The sequence below is a fragment of the Bombina bombina genome, chromosome 3 (assembly GCF_027579735.1).
Source record: "Bombina bombina isolate aBomBom1 chromosome 3, aBomBom1.pri, whole genome shotgun sequence".
NCBI classification, from domain to species: Eukaryota; Metazoa; Chordata; class Amphibia; order Anura; family Bombinatoridae; genus Bombina; species Bombina bombina.
This window is the reverse complement of record NC_069501.1, coordinates 918,031,772-918,049,050: the sequence shown is the minus strand read 5'-3', so window position 1 is coordinate 918,049,050 and position 17,279 is coordinate 918,031,772.

The following is a 17,279-nucleotide window of genomic DNA, read 5'->3' as shown; positions in this document are numbered from 1 at the left end:
TACTCTTCATAATAGAATGAGACTTCCTGGCTTTTTATTCACAACTTTATTACACTGTCATGAGCACACCTGAACTTGGGTGGGGTGCTTAAACCAATGGGAGATGGTCAGTCTCCCTGGTTATGTTAAATACAAATACAAAATTTGTTTTTTTAGCACATCTTACAAAAAGTTTAGATGCACATCTGGGAGTGCTGCCAATATGACCCAGTAATTACACAAACAATAAGGTATCAGCGCACATCCATTTTCAAAAGTACAACATATTTTTTTAACTGTTGCAAAAAATTGCCTGCAAATACATCAAGAGACAACTATTCTTTTTAAATAATATTGGGAACTTAGTCACACAATATGGCCATATTTTGCTTAGCCAGTCACCACTTACAAGGTGCCCCAATTCGACTGGTCCTAACACTGCCTTTTGCCACAGAGGGCTGAATCATTCCTGCTGCTTTTACTCTTCATAATAGAATGAGACTCCCTGGCTTTTTATTCACAACTCTATTACACTGTCATAAGCACACCTGAAATACCCTCCCCTGCTCCGAGACGTCACATTCAGGCCCAGGAGCATCACGGGTGGTTTTGAGAGCGGTGCTTGAGTGCGGTGATGGAGGCGCTGTTACAGGACTTGCTGGAGGCGGCGAGAAGAAACGGGGAACAGTGGATCCGGGAGCGGCTGCAGGAGGGAACGCTGACGCCGGGAGCCCCAGGCGGGGGTGCGGCAGCAGACCGGAGCAGCAGACGGCTGGCCAGGTGGTTGAGGCCTCCGGAGCGGCTCAGTCCGGAAGGATACGGCTCCAGGCTTCGGAGTGGAGGGTCTGGATGTCAAGCGGCTGAGGCGGATCGAGCAGAAGGACAAAGAGGCCGGAGATCCGGAGCGGTGGCGGAGGCGGATGACGTCATGGTCGGGCGAGGTCGGGAAGAGCCGGGCGCAGGACGTGGCAGACGGTGGACCGGGAGAGGAGGCGGCGGAGGTACAGGTAAGGCCGCTGAGCTATAGAATGCTGGCAGCAGATACGGGAGAAGTTGGGGGGCATACTGGAGCATGGGGGAGAGCTATGAGGGAGGCCGGAGCTAAGGCCTGAGCAGGGTCTGGGGGGTAAGCGGGCAAGGTCCCGGTGATATGGCTTACGGGGGGGCAGAATCGGGGTGGGGGTCGAGGCCGGAAATAAGGCCTTGAGGCAGATTAGGTGAGGGGCCTCAGAGTAGTCTAGGGGAGAGAGCCAAGAGAAGCCGCGTATAAGGCCTGGAGTGCCACGTGGAAAGGGGAAAAAAAAACGCGCCATAGGCATGGAGTGCCTGACGGTAGGGGCCGATGTAACGACTAGGGTGTGGGTGCAAAAGAAGCCGTGCAATAAGGCCTAGAATGCCGCGCCATAAGGCAGAGAGTGCGGTGGGGTGGGGCCACCAGTGTAAAGGCTAGGCGTGAGGGGGGAAGGAGAAGATGAGGAGACAGGTTTGAGCTCTTTGGGCTCGAGGCGGATACCGGTAGGGTGAGAGAGGTCCTGACCACGGCCAGAGTGGGGGGGTCCGGCGGACGCCGGAGGTCGAGGTCTCCGTTGAGACGGCCACGCGGAGGGGGCCATAGCCCATCCCCGACTTGGGGGCGTATGGAGAGGGATACCGGACGGAGCAGGCTTGGCAGAGGACGTTCCCCGGCTAGAATGGATAACGTGCGTAGACGTCTGGACACCAGCAGGGCTTGTGAGAGTGACAGGGATAGAAGGAGGTAGCCCGCGGCGAAGCCAGACAGGGACAGAAGGAGGGAGCCTGCGGAGGAGCAGCAGGACAGACCGGGCGAGGTTCAACGGGAGGCAGGTGAGGTGTTAGCCGCAGGGGCACCAGGGGTGAGTGCTCCGGGGAGGGAAGAGAGAGAGGTGATAGTGGCAGGGCTGAAGGGGTTGTTGGCGGCGCTAGAGAGGCCGAGCAATGCGGGCGTCGCGGCGGCAGCATGGGTGGCCCCAGTCGGGGGGACCCCGGGAGGGGCCGCAGCAGCAGTGAAGGGGTCAATGTGGCGGTGAGTCAGAGAGGTGGGGAGGTCGTACTGGTCCCGGAGGGGGCCCTCAGGAGGCCTTGCTTGTGCTTGGTGGGACCGCTGGGTATTCACCTGATGAGTGAACTGAAGGAAAAGATAGGGAAGAGGGGGTTTGTGGAGATATTCTCTCTGCTGCCTCTGGAGCATATACTGGAGGTTAAGGAGAATGAGAAGGAGAAAGGAAAGAAGGAGGAGGAGAGAAAAAAGAGGTGGAGGAAGATACCGAAGACATTCGGGAACTGGTCCCGGGCATTCTGTATCATGGCTAGCGTTATTTGCGAAAAGTCCCCGGAGCACGGAGCTCCGTTGTTCTGTTACTACGATGAGATATCGAGTGCATACAGGACGTATGGTGTGGTGGAGATATGATGAGGGTTTTCGGCAGCGAATGGCGGTACTTCCCGAGATGCGGTGGGACGATAGGGACATGGGAATTTGGCTTGAGATGATGACCCCTTTACGGGGGAGCTATTCATTTCGTAGCTACGGACAGGCAGGTGGAGGCAACAGTGGGAATAGCGGTTCAGGGTCGGCAATTCGGAAGGGACTGTGCTTTCAGTTCAACGAAGGGCAGTGCAGGTTCGGAGCGTCATGCAAATACAAGCATGAGTGTTCTGTGTGCGGCGGGATTCATTCCGGAGCAAAGTGCTTCAAAAAAGGGAGAGGAGGGGCTCGTGCAGGTGATGTGAGTGCACAGGGCGCGGACACCGGTGAAAGTAGGAAGGATGGTGCCGTGGCTAGAGGCATACGCCCATAAGCGGGGGCATGCCGGGGATGCGGAATTGCTCCTGACCGGCTTTACTACGGGATTTAGGATCCCATACATGGAGCATCAGGGGTCTGGGGTCGTGGGCAATTTTAAATCGGGTAGGGAATATCCGGGAATTTTGAGGGAGAAGTTGTTGAAGGAAGTCAAGTTGGGAAGGATGGCGGTCCATTCAAGGACCCTCCATTGCCGAACCTGAGGGTGTCCCCATTGGGGGTTGTTGATTTCGGATGATTCATCACCTGTCGTACCCGAAGGGATGGTCGGTGAACGGTGGCATCGACCCGGAATTGGTAAAATATGCCTCCTTTGACAAGGCGGTGGGATTGGTCCGGGCTGCGGGTAGGGGAGCATTAATGGTGAAAGCGGATGTCGAGTCCGCTTTTCGGCTTCTCCCGGTTCACCCAAAATGCCACCATCTGTTGGGCTGTAGGTTCGATGAGCTCTACTTCGTGGACCTTTGCTTACCGATGGGTTGCTCCATCTCATGCTTGTATTTCGAGAGGTTCAGCTCATTCGTGGAGTGGGTGGTAAAGAGGGAAGGCAGGACGAGCCTCAGTCGTGCATTATTTGGATGACTTTTTGTTTGTCGGTCCGGCGGGATCGGAGACCTGCGAGCGGTTGGTCAAGGTGTTCGAGGAGGTAACGCGGGATTTTGGTATCCCGGTTGCAGCGGAGAAATCGGAAGGGCCGGCAACAGTGATCAGCTTCTTAGGCATCGAGATTGACTCCGTCAGAATGGAGTGCAGACTCCCAGATGACATGATCCAGGATCTGCTGAGCGTGCTTGACAAGACGCTAGGGAGTAAGAAGGTATTACTGAGAGAGGTTCAGTCGCTTTTGGGTAAATTGAATTTTGCTGGGCGAATAATACCCTAATGGGCGGGTCTTTTGTAGGAGGTTATCCTTGGCCACGGTGGGTGTCACTGACCCAAGATTTCATCTGCGCTTGACAAAAGAGGTCAAAGAGGACCTTAAAGTATGGAGAATCTTTTTGAAAGATTTCAATGGTAAATTGCTGATGCAGGAGACGGGGTGGTCGGACGACCAGTTGTGCCTGTATACGGACGCATCGGGAGCCCTCGGTTTGGGGCTTTCCTGGGGGGTCGTTGGTGCATGGCGCCTTGGCCGCTCGAGTGGATTGAAGGCGGACTCACGAAGAACTTGACGTTCTTAGAGCTATTTCCGTTGGTGGTGGCACTCAGAATCTGGCCGGAGCAGCTGAGCAACAAGAGGGTTTGCTTTCACTCAGATAATTTGGGTGTGGTATGGGCCATCAACCGTCTCACGGCTAATTCGCCGGCGGTAATATGGCTGCTCAGGGCGTTTGTTTTAGAATGTTTGCGGTGCAATATTTCATTTAGGGCAGTGCACGTTCCGGGCCAGTATAATGTGATTGCTGACTCTCTGTCACGATTTCAGTGGGACAGGTTTCGAGAGGCGGCCACGGAGGCGGACGCGGTAGGAGTCAATTGTCCAGGGGATCTGTGGCAGCTTGGTGGCAGTGAGCATGGTGAAAGGGGCGCTGGCCCCGAGCACATGGAGGGCTTACGCCCGAGTGTGGAAACTGTGGTGGTTTTTTGTGGAACGGGAACAGAGACAGAGGGAAGGGGAGGAGACTGTTGGTGCGCTTTTGCAATGGATCAAAGGCTGGGAGGCTATCTCCTTCCGAGTGTCGCAAAAGGATGGTGGCTTTGGCCTTCTTGTTTCAGATGTTGGGTCACGTGGATGTGACTAAGGTTTTTGTGGTACGCATGACGGTTAGAGGGTTGTGCAGGGGGGGCGCTAGGCCAGACGGTCGGAGACCGGTGACGTTTGCCATTCTCAAGGGGCTGATGGGGAAATTGAGGGAGATTTGCGCCTCACGGTATGAGGAGTTGTTGTTTACGACGGCATTTGTCTTGGCTTTCTTTGGGGCATTCAGGGTGTCGGAGTTGGTAGGAATGAGCCGAGTGGATAGGAACGGGTTGCGAAGGTAGGAAGTGGTTTTGAAGGATGGAGTGGTGGAATTGTGGGTCCGGCGGTCTAAGACGGACCAGGAAGGCAGAGGGATGGTGGTGAGGCTGCATAGGGTTGGGGGGCGTTGCTGTCCGGTGGGAGCAGTTCAAGAATTTCTTGGGGCATCAGTCGATGTGGCGGGGCCATTGCTGGTTCATGCGGACAGTTCGTCTCTTTCCAGATTTCAATTTACGGCGGTGTTGCGTAAGGGGTTGACGGCAATGGGGCTACAGAGTTCGGATTTTGGGTCTCATTCATTCAGGATAGGGGCAGCTATGGAGGCAGCTAATCTGGGTTTAGACAGCAGGGTCATTAGAAGAATCGGGAGATGGAGGTCAGAGAGATATCGGGGGTATGTGAGACCGGGTTTGGTGTTGCCAGCGGGGTCGTCTGATGTTTTATGATCTCTTTCAATTCACAGGTCCAGCGAGGTGTTGGATCTTAGGATACTCATATGTTTTTTGGGCGCGGAAGGCAGCGGCTGTTAGAGACAACGGGATGCAGCTAGGTCTCGCTGAAGACAGGGTTTCTGTGAGATGGTTTGGGATAAGGGGCATGAGATGGGGCCAAGTGGTGGGAACGGTGGTTGAACACGCTAGAAGATTTGGCCCTCCTCAGGTGCTCGTGGTTCACGCGGGGGGGAATGACTTGGGATTTATTTCACAGAGGGAGCTGGTGGAGGAGATAAAAGGAAGTTTTTGTGAGGTTGTGTCAGTTATTCCCAGGTTTAAGAATCATATGGTCGGAGATCGAGAGTAGGCAGGTGTGGAAGTCGGCATGGGACATTAAAAAGTTGGAGGCATCTAGACGCAAGGTGAACAGGATGGTTAGTGGGTTTGTGAAGAGGCTGGGGGGGTTTGGTTTAAGACATGTTGAATTTGAGGGTGAGTCGGGTAAGTGTTTTTACCTTAAGGATGGTGTGCACTTAAATGAGGTGGGGTTGCACTTGTTCAATTTTACACTAAAAGAGGGAATTGAAAAGGCCTTAGCTATGTGTGGCGGTACTCGCTAAGGGCGAGTGGTGGCGGGGTGCTTGCTGTGATCCGTTGAGGCTTACGCCGACGGTTAGTGGCTTGTACCTGGGTGGTCTGCATAGCAGAAAGTGATGGTGAATGCCCCGCACCAAAAGGGGTGGGGGCTGGTAATGAGGACTGTGGGCAAGCACTTAAGGGGGTATTTAAGTTTAACAAAAGTTGAAAAAGTGTTGTTGAATAAAGTGAACTGTTAAAGTTATTAATAAATAAGCTGCAGCCTTTTCTTTCCCAAAAGCGAGTATTGGTTTTTATTGTGGTGAAAGAACGGATGAATTGGAAATGTGGGGTCAAGAAAAGCCCACCTAAAGGAAATTGAAAGAGGGCACATTGACCCCCACTTACCTGGAGAAGTGGAAGGTTCCGCTGGAGGGGAGGAGCAGGACAGGAGGTGTTAAATACCCTCCCCTTCTCTGAGACGTCACATTCAGGCCCAGGAGCATCACGGCTGGTTTTGCCCGCCCTCCCTCCCTGAATTAAGTTGAAGGTTGATATGTCGCAGCTTTGGCGGGGTGCTTGCTGTGGTCCGTTGAGGCTTACGCCGACGGTTAGTGGCTTGTACCTGGGTGGTCTGCATAGCAGAAAGTGATGGTGGATGCCCCGCCCCAAAAGGGGTGGGGGCTGGTAATGAGGACTGTGGGCAAGCACTTAAGGGGGGCATTTAAATTTAACAAAAGTTGAAAAAGTGTTGTTGAATAAAGTGAACTGTTAAAGTTATTAATAAATAAGCTGCGGCCTTTTCTTTCCCAAAAGCGAGTATTGGTTTTTATTGTGGTGAAAGAACGGATGAATTGGAAATGTGGGGTCATGGTATAAAGCAATGTGATGCTCAGCAGTGAATAAAATAAGCAACGTTGCAATGTAACATAGCAATGTGATAGGCAGATGGTTTAGCAGATGATATTGCGAGTCAGGTTGCGGTCATGTAACGTGAAAGTATGATAACAATGTTCATATATAACCAAACAATGCTTGCTGCAGGGTGCTACCTTCTAAGGGATAACCCTCGCTTCAAGGACCCACAGTGCAGACAAATGCAAATGTAATGATCTCACCCACTCAGTTCCTGTAAATCACAGAGTAGTCAAGCCGTTCCTCAAAGTAAATGTCCATTAGGTCTCCTATGTGTCTGTCAGCTGCGGTCATTATTCTTGCAATCCTCCAACGGTCTAAAGGTTACAGAGCCCTCAGCCGGCCTAGCTGAGGTGTTATGCTGCAAACTATGCTTACACGTGTTTCGCCACCAGGGCAACTCAATGCGGCTTTCTCAAAGTGTGCCTTTCCTGTTTGATTATGCTCCCCGCCGGGAATTTAAACTCTATTCGGAAGTTCCAATCCTGGTACTTCCTGTGAGTGGTGTGTTCTCATGTTAAGGTGGTATCTTGCTAATTAAGAAGATATTTATCCAATTTAAGTATTCTCAGAAAAACTTGTTCAGTTAATTCATATTGCACAATAATGTAAACCTATTACTATGATTATTTACATGCCTATATACATTATAAAAAATGTTATAGGAGGTGCTCAAGTATGATAAATATAGTATTGCATGGAAATCCATCTAACAAATTGTAAATATATTAATAAAATTGCGAAGGAAATGTACATATATTATATCTTGATCCTATTATTCTACTATTAATAATTACATGTACACCATATAATGGTCATTTATATATGGTATTCAGACATATGTATGATAATATACATGGTATTCCAGCATATGCAGATAGAACCTTTTTTTTACAAAAATGGGGCGAAATTTATCTCTTCATTCATGCCTTTGGGTTTGAGTGTATTCATATTGTATATCCATTTACATTTCATCTGGAGTAATTTTTTGTCCAGATCACCTCCTCTACCCTGCATATCTATGAGTTAGGGGTTAATCTACTATTTATTAAATTGGGATAGCTTACTTTCTATACGCTCTTTTGTATATATACATATTTAGATATACAACCCTATAAATATTACACACACACATATATATATATACTGTATATGTGAGAATTTATGCTTTAAATCCCACGAGTGTGGTCCTCCTTTCAATGTACAGTATGTGCAGCTTTGTACTGCCACCATTAAGTGAGAGTGCAGGTCCTTTCGAAAACATATACATACATCTATAGTGTAGCAAAGAAGCACTCACTGAACTGTTCCAACTGTGACAAAAAGTTTTAAGTCAAAATTGTGACGTTTCGGGACAGCAACAGTCCCTTCCTCTGACAAATTAACAATGTGAAAATACAGGCCTTAAATAGGCTCCAAATTACCCTCCCCTAGTGGTTGACCAATCATGGCCAAAGATACATAGCACACCTTTCATAGTGACCAATAGCAAATCAATGATGGAAAACCACCAATATATACAGTGAATCAAGTGAATAGTAATAAAACATTATAAACATAAAACTCCGTATTGTTAATAAAGAGGGGCAATCTCATTCCAACCTGACATAAACAACAACTAAAAAATTGCGTAAATATACCGACAAAACCGCAAACAAACAGTGAGAATAGGGATCGTAATTCAACCAATCAGCATCGCCCTGGCTCCTGGGGATCGTAATTCCACCAATCAGCAGCATCCTGTCACCCAAGGCTCAATACGTCATTGTTGTATGATCAGAAACAACGCCCACCTGTCACTAGGGACGCATTCCCCCTCTAAACTGACATGTCACATTTGTAAATCCCAAATAAGCGTTCGCTTAGATCGCTGCATATCCATGACTAAAATTAAAATTAATGAGGGACAACTTATAAATCGCTTATATTTAGCGCACATCAATAGCCTAATCAGATCAGCTACCCCAAGTGATACTAGAATACGGATAATCAATACCGCATAGCCTGAGAGTCATCAAATAAGAAATAACTACACAAATAAATAAGTCCTATTTGTGCCGCACATAATCCTTCCGCAACGGCACTCTTCACAAAGGTAAACAAGGTGCCGTGATGTAACCAATCATGGATTAGACCGCCCACTTGTGCGCGTATCGAAACAACACAGAGATTTGACAAGTTCTACGTGTCACACTGACACTGATGGGCACACCCACCTTAAATATACTGTATGAGCTCTACTATCTCACAAGGAGCGGGCTCCAAATATTAAAAGAAAAAATGCATGAGCGATAATTGCGTAAGCAATAGTTGCAAAAAGGTGTGTTGCTCCAAAGCCAAAAACTTAAAGCAAAAAGTATATGATAAAAGCAAAACAAAAAAGGGATACAATATCAACACATAATAAATGATATAATAAATAGATAACACCCCAAATAAACAATATGCTTACACCTACCCCTATATAAATATACACAAAAATGGTTTAAAGTATAATCAATAATGATTCCTACTATTCCCTAAGTTAAATGGAGTCTCAGCTCCTATGGTGTATCAAAATAAAACAATAAAAATGAGAAATCGAATCAGAAAAAATCGAATCAGAAAAAGAATCAGAAAAAATCGAATCAGAAAAAAATTGAATTCCAATCAAACACCCCTAATATAAATCCAGATACATCTACAGGGAGTGCAGAATTATTAGGCAAGTTGTATTTTTGAGGATTAATTTTATTATTGAACAACAACCATGTTCTCAATGAACCCAAAAAACTCATTAATATCAAAGCTGAATATTTTTGGAAGTAGTTTTTAGTTTGTTTTTAGTTATAGCTATTTTAGGGGGATATCTGTGTGTGCAGATGACTATTACTGTGCATAATTATTAGGCAACTTAACAAAAAACAAATATATACCCATTTCAATTATTTCTTTTTACCAGTGAAACCAATATAACATCTCAACATTCACAAATATACATTTCTGACATTCAAAAACAAAACAATAACAAATCAGTGACCAATATAGCCACTTTTCTTTGCAAGGACACTCAAAAGCCTGCCATCCATGGATTCTGTCAGTGTTTTGATCTGTTCACCATCAAAATTGCGTGCAGCAGCAACCGCAGCCTCCCAGACACTGTTCAGAGAGGTGTACTGTTTTCCCTCCTTGTAAATCTCACATTTGATGATGGACCACAGGTTCTCAATGGGGTTCAGATCAGGTGAACAAGGAGGCCATGTCATTAGATTTTCTTCTTTTATACCCTTTCTTGCCAGCCATGCTGTGGAGTACTTGGACGCGTGGGATGGAGCATTGTCCTGCATGAAAATCATGTTTTTCTTGAAGGATACAGACTTCTTCCTGTACCACTGCTTGAAGAAGGTGTCTTCCAGAAACTGGCAGTAGGACTGGGAGTTGAGCTTGACTCCATCCTCAACCCGAAAAGGCCCCACAAGCTCATCTTTGATGATACCAGCCCAAACCAGTACTCCACCTCCACCTTGCTGGCGTCTGAGTCGGACTGGAGCTCTCTGCCCTTTACCAATCCAGCCACGGGCCCATCCATCTGGCCCATCAAGACTCACTCTCATTTCATCAATCCATAAAACCTTAGAAAAATCAGTCTTGAGATATTTCTTGGCCCAGTCTTGACGTTTCAGCTTGTGTGTCTTGTTCAGTGATGGTCGTCTTTCAGCCTTTCTTACCTTGGCCATGTCTCTGAGTATTGCACACCTTGTGCTTTTGGGCACTCCAGTGATGTTGCAGCTCTGAAATATGGCCAAACTGGTGGCAAGTGGCATCTTGGCAGCTGCACGCTTGACTTTTCTCAGTTCATGGGCAGTTATTTTGCGCCTTGGTTTTTCCACATGCTTCTTGCGACCCTGTTGACTATTTTGAATGAAACGCTTGATTGTTCGATGATCACGCTTCAGAAGCTTTGCAATTTTAAGAGTGCTGCATCCCTCTGCAAGATATCTCACTATTTTTTACTTTTCTGAGCCTGTCAAGTCCTTCTTTTGACCCATTTTGCCAAAGGAAAGGAAGTTGCCTAATAATTATGCACACCTGATATAGGGTGTTGATGTCCTTAGACCACACCCCTTCTCATTACAGAGATGCACATCACCTAATATGCTTAATTGGTAGTAGGCTTTCGAGCCTATACAGCTTGGAGTAAGACAACATGCATAAAGAGGATGATGTGGTCAAAATACTCATTTGCCTAATAATACTGCACTCCCTGTATATGACAACATAAATTCTACTAGTAATACTGAATGTCAGTACGGAATGAGAAAAACCCCCACAAACAAAAACAACACGGGGTATCAAAAGAAGTGTACAAGTGAATAAATAATACAAAGGTTAAAATAAAATAAAATAAAATAAAGTTAAAACCATGTAATGGACAAAAAGCAACATAATGAACGGAGTGCCACCTATGAGAATCTCATAGAGGCAAAATAGGACCGAGAGGACAGATGATTAGACCTTACCATCTGTAATTCTACGCTCATAATTCAATCCTAATGTAATTAATGTGTCACATAAGGAAGTAAAACATATTACTAGAATAAAAGAAAAGAAAAGAAAGAGGAAAAGGGGAAGAGAAGAAAAATCAAGAAAGAAAAGAAAACTGAAGAGTCAAGAGGGAAAAAAGAAAGAGGAAAAGAAGGGCCAGGGAATGGAAGGAAGAAAGGGAAAGAAAAAAGAGAGAAGAAAGAGGGTATGAGAGATAGAAGAAGAAAAAGAAGAAAAAAGGGGGGGGGGGAAGGAAAGAAAAGAAAAAGAAAAGAAAAGAAAAAGAATTAGAAGAGAGAAAAAAGAAAAGAAAGAGGAAAAGGAAAAAGAGAAAAATAAAAAGGAAAAAGAGAATCGAAAGGGGGAGAGAGAGGAGTAATGGATCATGGACTCCCAATAGTGTAGAACATCAAACACCCCACTGGTGTATCTTGAACCTCACAGTTCATAGAAAACATTGCCATCCTGTGTGGGTATTGAGACCCCTGGGGCAGAGGGTACCCAGTTCATAGATCCATCTAGATTCTTTGCGTAACAACATATTTCCTCTGTCTCCTCCCCTTCGTGGAATAGGTACGTGGTCGATCAGTCTAAATCTCAGATCATTGACAGTGTGTCCTGCCTCCAAGAAGTGTCTTGCCACAGGCTGGTCTGCCTTTCCATTTCTTATGGCCAAGCGAATACTAGACCTATGATTGGCCATCCTAGTTCTCGCGTCATCAGTTGTTTTGCCTATGTAAAATTTTCCGCAGGGGCAATTCAGAAGGTATATTACAAATTGCGTAGTGCAAGTTAGATAATGCTTAATCTCATATGTTTTATTGCTTTCAGGATGACGAAACTGAGAGCCAGTAATCATCCCACTGCAAGTGACACAGCTAATACAGCGATAGCAGCCTTTCTTGTTTGTCCTCAGCCATGTCCGTGTACCCCCTTCAGGGTTGACGTCAGCTTTGACCAGATAGTCTCTCAGGTTTCTTCCTCGTCTGAAACTGATCCTTGGTGCCTTCCAATTCTTGAAGGGTAGCGTGTGATCTGCTTCAACCAATTTCCATTCCTCTTTAATGGTATGAGTTAGTGGTATAATCTCTGGAGAGTATGTGGTTACAAAAGTGAGTTGATCATCTTGCTTGGGTGGAGCCTCTGCTCTTGGTTCCATAGCTGATAGTGCATGTGATTTCATATATAGCAGATCTTTTTGCCTGTATCCTCTTTCAATAAATCGCTGTGTCATATCTTGTAGTTGTTCTTCACATAATATCTCATTGGTGTTATTTCTAATTACCCGTTGGTATTGGGCCTTAGGGATATTATGTATAAGGCTGGGTTGGTGGCAGCTTCTGGCATGTAGTAGTGAGTTCCGGTCAGTGGCTTTGCGGAATAGGGTTGTGCCCAATCTTCCTTCAACTTTAAAGACCCTGACATCCAAGTAGTCCACAGTGTAGTTGCTGATTGTGTGAGTAAATTTGATGGGACTCTCAAGAGTATTCAGATGGTCAATCCATCGTGTTAAACTTTCTTCCCCATCTGACCATACCAGAAACAGGTCGTCTATATATCGACAATAATACCTGATGTTGTCATTGTTGAAGACCTTCATAATTGATGTTTCATATAGTGCCATAAATAGATTGGCTAGCGATGGGGCCACATTGGACCCCATCGCCGTCCCAGAGATCTGTAAGTAGAATGTAGAATCGAACAGGAAATAATTTTCCATAAGGCATAGCGAGAGGAAACAGATGAGTACCTCTTCAGATGGGCCAATGTATGCAGCCTTCCTGAGGGCCTGTGTTACAGCTGTGATACCATCTTGGTGGGGAATGACCGTGTAGAGGCTTGACACATCGAGAGTAACCAGAAGGTCTCCTTTAGTGATGTTCTCCAACTTCTTAATGCCAGTGATAAAATCATTAGAGTCCAGTATATATGATGGCATCGATTGAACCAGAGGCTGTAGATAATAGTCAACAAACTGTGCTAGTGGTTGAAGTAACGAACCCCTCGCTGAGACAATAGGTCTCCCTGGGGGGTTATTAGCATTTTTATGCACCTTAGGTAAAGTATACAACAAGGGGATTAATGGATGTTCACGGCATAGAAAATTATAATCTTGTTGTGTGATAAGTGCTCTTTCTTTGAACTCCATCAATATTGTGTCAATTCTCTTTTTTTAGCCTGAACATTGGGTCACCCCTTAGTGGCATGTATGTTTCCTTGTCAGATAATTGTCCAAGGATTTCACTCTTATAGTATGTAGTATCCAACAGGACTATCGCCCCACCCTTATCGGCTGGGCGAATCACTATTGAGGTGTCTTCTTTCAAGGATTTAAGGGCTGACCTCTCATCCCTGGTGAGATTATCTCTGATCCTCATCCTTGGTCTATCCTTAATGGATTTAGTAAGAAAGTTTGTAAGAATATGGATGGTGGAATTATTGGAGGAGGGGTCAAACAAACCCTTAGCTCTAAATTTACACTCTTGTTCTTGATCACTATTAAAAAATTCTCTGAGTCTTAAGTTTCTGCCAAACCTCTGAATATCAATATAAGCATCGAACTCATTAATCCCAGTGGATGGCACAAAAGATAGACCCTTGTTCAGTAAGCTCAATTCAGTCTTGGTCAAGATACATGAGCTAATGTTGATCACAATATTTTCTAGATTCTCCGTTGTTGGTGGCGGCGGGCTGTGCCCCCCCCCCCCGCCTCGTGTGTGGCCTCCGCTTCTTCCTAAAAAACGGTTGGCTGTTGGATGAGCCGCCAATGGAGGTAGTGCCGATCTGTTGGCACTTGAGGTCTCCCATTCACTTCTACTGCCCCTTGATCGGGTCGTAACTCCTCTTTGAGTAGTAGTGGAACTTTCCAATGGGGTTTCTGTGCCTGAGCTATCTCCTGAGCTCGTATCCACTGTTGTCATCGATTTTTTTAGTATATCTACGTTCACGTCTAGGTCGGTATGTTCTCCTATCCTCTGGGGACAGCATCCACCTATAGATAGATTTGTACGTGTAGTCCTGTGTGACAGTCTGTAACTTGCGGTTCTTGAAGGCTATCAGTTCCTGTTTATAGCTCTTGATCTGTAGACTGAGTTTATATAGCCAGTTGGTATTGGTGTCAGATTCGAATATATTCAGTTTTTCCAATTCGAATGTCTGTATCTCAGCCTTGACTATCTGGAGTAGACAACCCACATCTCTGATAACAAGTAACATTAAGTCAAATGAGCACTTGTTCAGAATTTTGCACCAATTGATGCAAAATTCATTATTAGATCTTCCAATGGTCGGGATGTTTCTGATTCTGAACCCCCTTGGTATCATCCTCTTTTTATGATAATCAGAGAGGTACGAGCCGTGCAGATTCAGATCTATTTCCCTTTGTTTCAGTTTTGTCATATATATATATGTTGCAGGGGAACGCAGCACTCATTAATAGTGATGTCGCGAACCGCCATTGAATTCAATAGGCAGGCGAACTTTAAAACCTACAAGGACTCTTTCTGGCCACAATAGTGATGGAAAAGTTTTTTCAACACCTGGACTGTCGCATGCTGGAGGGGGATCCCTGGCAAAACTCCCATGGAAAATTACATAGTTTATGCAGAGTCTGCTTTTAAGCCATAATGGGTCTAAATCAACTAACATTCCCAAAGTGGCTGTCTCAAAACATCCCGGACAGAAGATAGATTGATAGGTAGAATAGATAGATATACATAGATTGATAGTTAGATAGAATCGATAGAAGAGAAATAGATAGATTTGTTAGATATATAATTACCCTAATAAATTCTAATAATTAAACATGCGTTCTTGGACCCAACTAGCTTGTGTTAATTAGTACTTTTCTTAGCACTTTAATCCCTGTTCCCCCCCCTATCGGGGGTGTTCTATATGGCCTGCCAGATTACCCTGAAAAATTATAATAATAAGACATGCGGTCTGCTACCTATTTTAACTAGGTTGTGTTTTAAGTACCATTCTTAGCACTTTAATCTTTGTAACTCCCCCTATTTGGTGAGGTCTATACGGCCTGGATGATTACCCATACAAAATATAATAAGACATCTGCTCTTGGTATGCGACCCATGGTAACTATGTTGTGTTAATTAGTAATGTCCTTCGCATTTTAATAGCTGTTACTCATACTCACCCTATTGGTGGAGGTCTATATGGCTTGCAGGATTACCCTTACAAAATATAACAACCAAATATATGCTCTGGGACCCATGGTAAGTCGGTTGTGTTAAGTAGTACTGTTCTTTGCAGTTTCATACCTGTTACAACACCAAATGGTGGCAGGTCTATCTGGCCTTCATGATTAGCTGCACCCAAACCCAAAAAAAGCCGAGTGGTCTTAGACTAACACCCATGGCTAACTCGGTTGTTTCAATTAGTACTATTCTTAGCACTTTCATCCCTGTTACGGGTGGTCTACATGGCCATCATGATTAGCCGAACAAAATACTACAATCCAACCTTTGCTCAGTCTTCATAGGCCCTTCATTGTCTGTATTTTGATAGTACAGTTCTTATTATTTTTATAGCTGATACAACACCGAATGGTGGCAGCTCTATATGGCCTGCATGATTAGCCACACCCAATACAAAAATAAATCCAAGCGGTCTTGGATTAACACCCATGGGTAACTCTGTTGTTTCAAGTAGTACTATTCTTAGCACTTTCATCTCATCATACCTGTTACTTCCAGGACTCCCGGTGGTGGTCTACATGGCCATCATGATTAGCCTAACCAAATACTACAATCCAACCTTGGCTCAGTCTTCCTAAGGCCCTTCATTGGCTGTATTTTGGTAGTACTGTTCTTATTAGTTTAATAGCTGATACGACACCGAATGGTGGCAGCTCTATATGGCCTGCATGAATAGCCGCACCCAAAGCCAAAAAAAAGCCAAGCGATTTTGCACTAACACCCATGGCTAACTCTGTTGTTTCAAGTTCTACTATTCTTAGCTCTTTCATCTCATCCCTGTTACTTCCAGGACTCTCGGTGGTGGTGGTCTACATGGCCATCATGATTAGCCTAACCAAATACTACAATCCAACCTTGGCTCAGTCTTCCTAAGGCCCTTCATTGGCTGTATTTTGGTAGTACTGTTCTTATTAGTTTAATAGCTGATACGACACCGAATGGTGGCAGCTCTATATGGCCTGCATGAATAGCCGCACCCAAAGCCAAAAAAAGCCAAGCGGTTTTGCACTAACACCCATGGCTAACCCTGTTGTTTCAAGTTCTACTATTCTTAGCTCTTTCATCTCATCCCTGTTACTTCCAGGACTTTCGGTGGTGGTGGTCTACATGGCCATCATGACTAGCCTAACCAAATACTACAATGCAACCTTGGCTCAGTCTTACCAAGGCCCTTCATTGGCTGTATTTTGGTAGTACTGTTCTTATTAGTTTAATAGCTGATACGACACCGAATGTTGTCAGCTCTATATGGCCTGCATGAATAGCCGCACCCAAAGCCAAAAAAAAGCCAAGCGGTTTTGCACTAACACCCATGGCTAACTCTGTTGTTTCAAGTTCTACTATTCTTAGCTCTTTCATCTCATCCCTGTTACTTCCAGGACTCTCGGTGGTGGTCTACATGGCCATCATGATTACCCTCACCAAAATATAACAACAATACGTGCGTGCAGGGAACCATGGTAAGCTTACTTCCTTTCGCAAAATCGAGTATAACAGTTGCAGGCAGAGTTTTTGACCCTGCATTATGGCTGCACCTCTCCCTAAAAGAGGCATGCTTTACAAAGTCTGTGGTCATGTATGCAAAGAGCTGGCCTGCCTAAAAAGAGGAGCAAGGCTGTACAGGTTGTTCTCCTTCAGCCGTTTTATACGCTGTCCCACGGCCACAACCCTCAACAACCACAACAGAATGAAACACCACATATTCCATCCTTTTGAACAACCGAGTACAGGTATGGCATTGATTTTAGTTACACAGCGATATTTATTATAACCCTGAAATAGAAAACAAAAACATGATTGGACACCCAGTACAGTACAGGTCATTCTCCTTCTGCCTTTTAGAATAGTGTTCC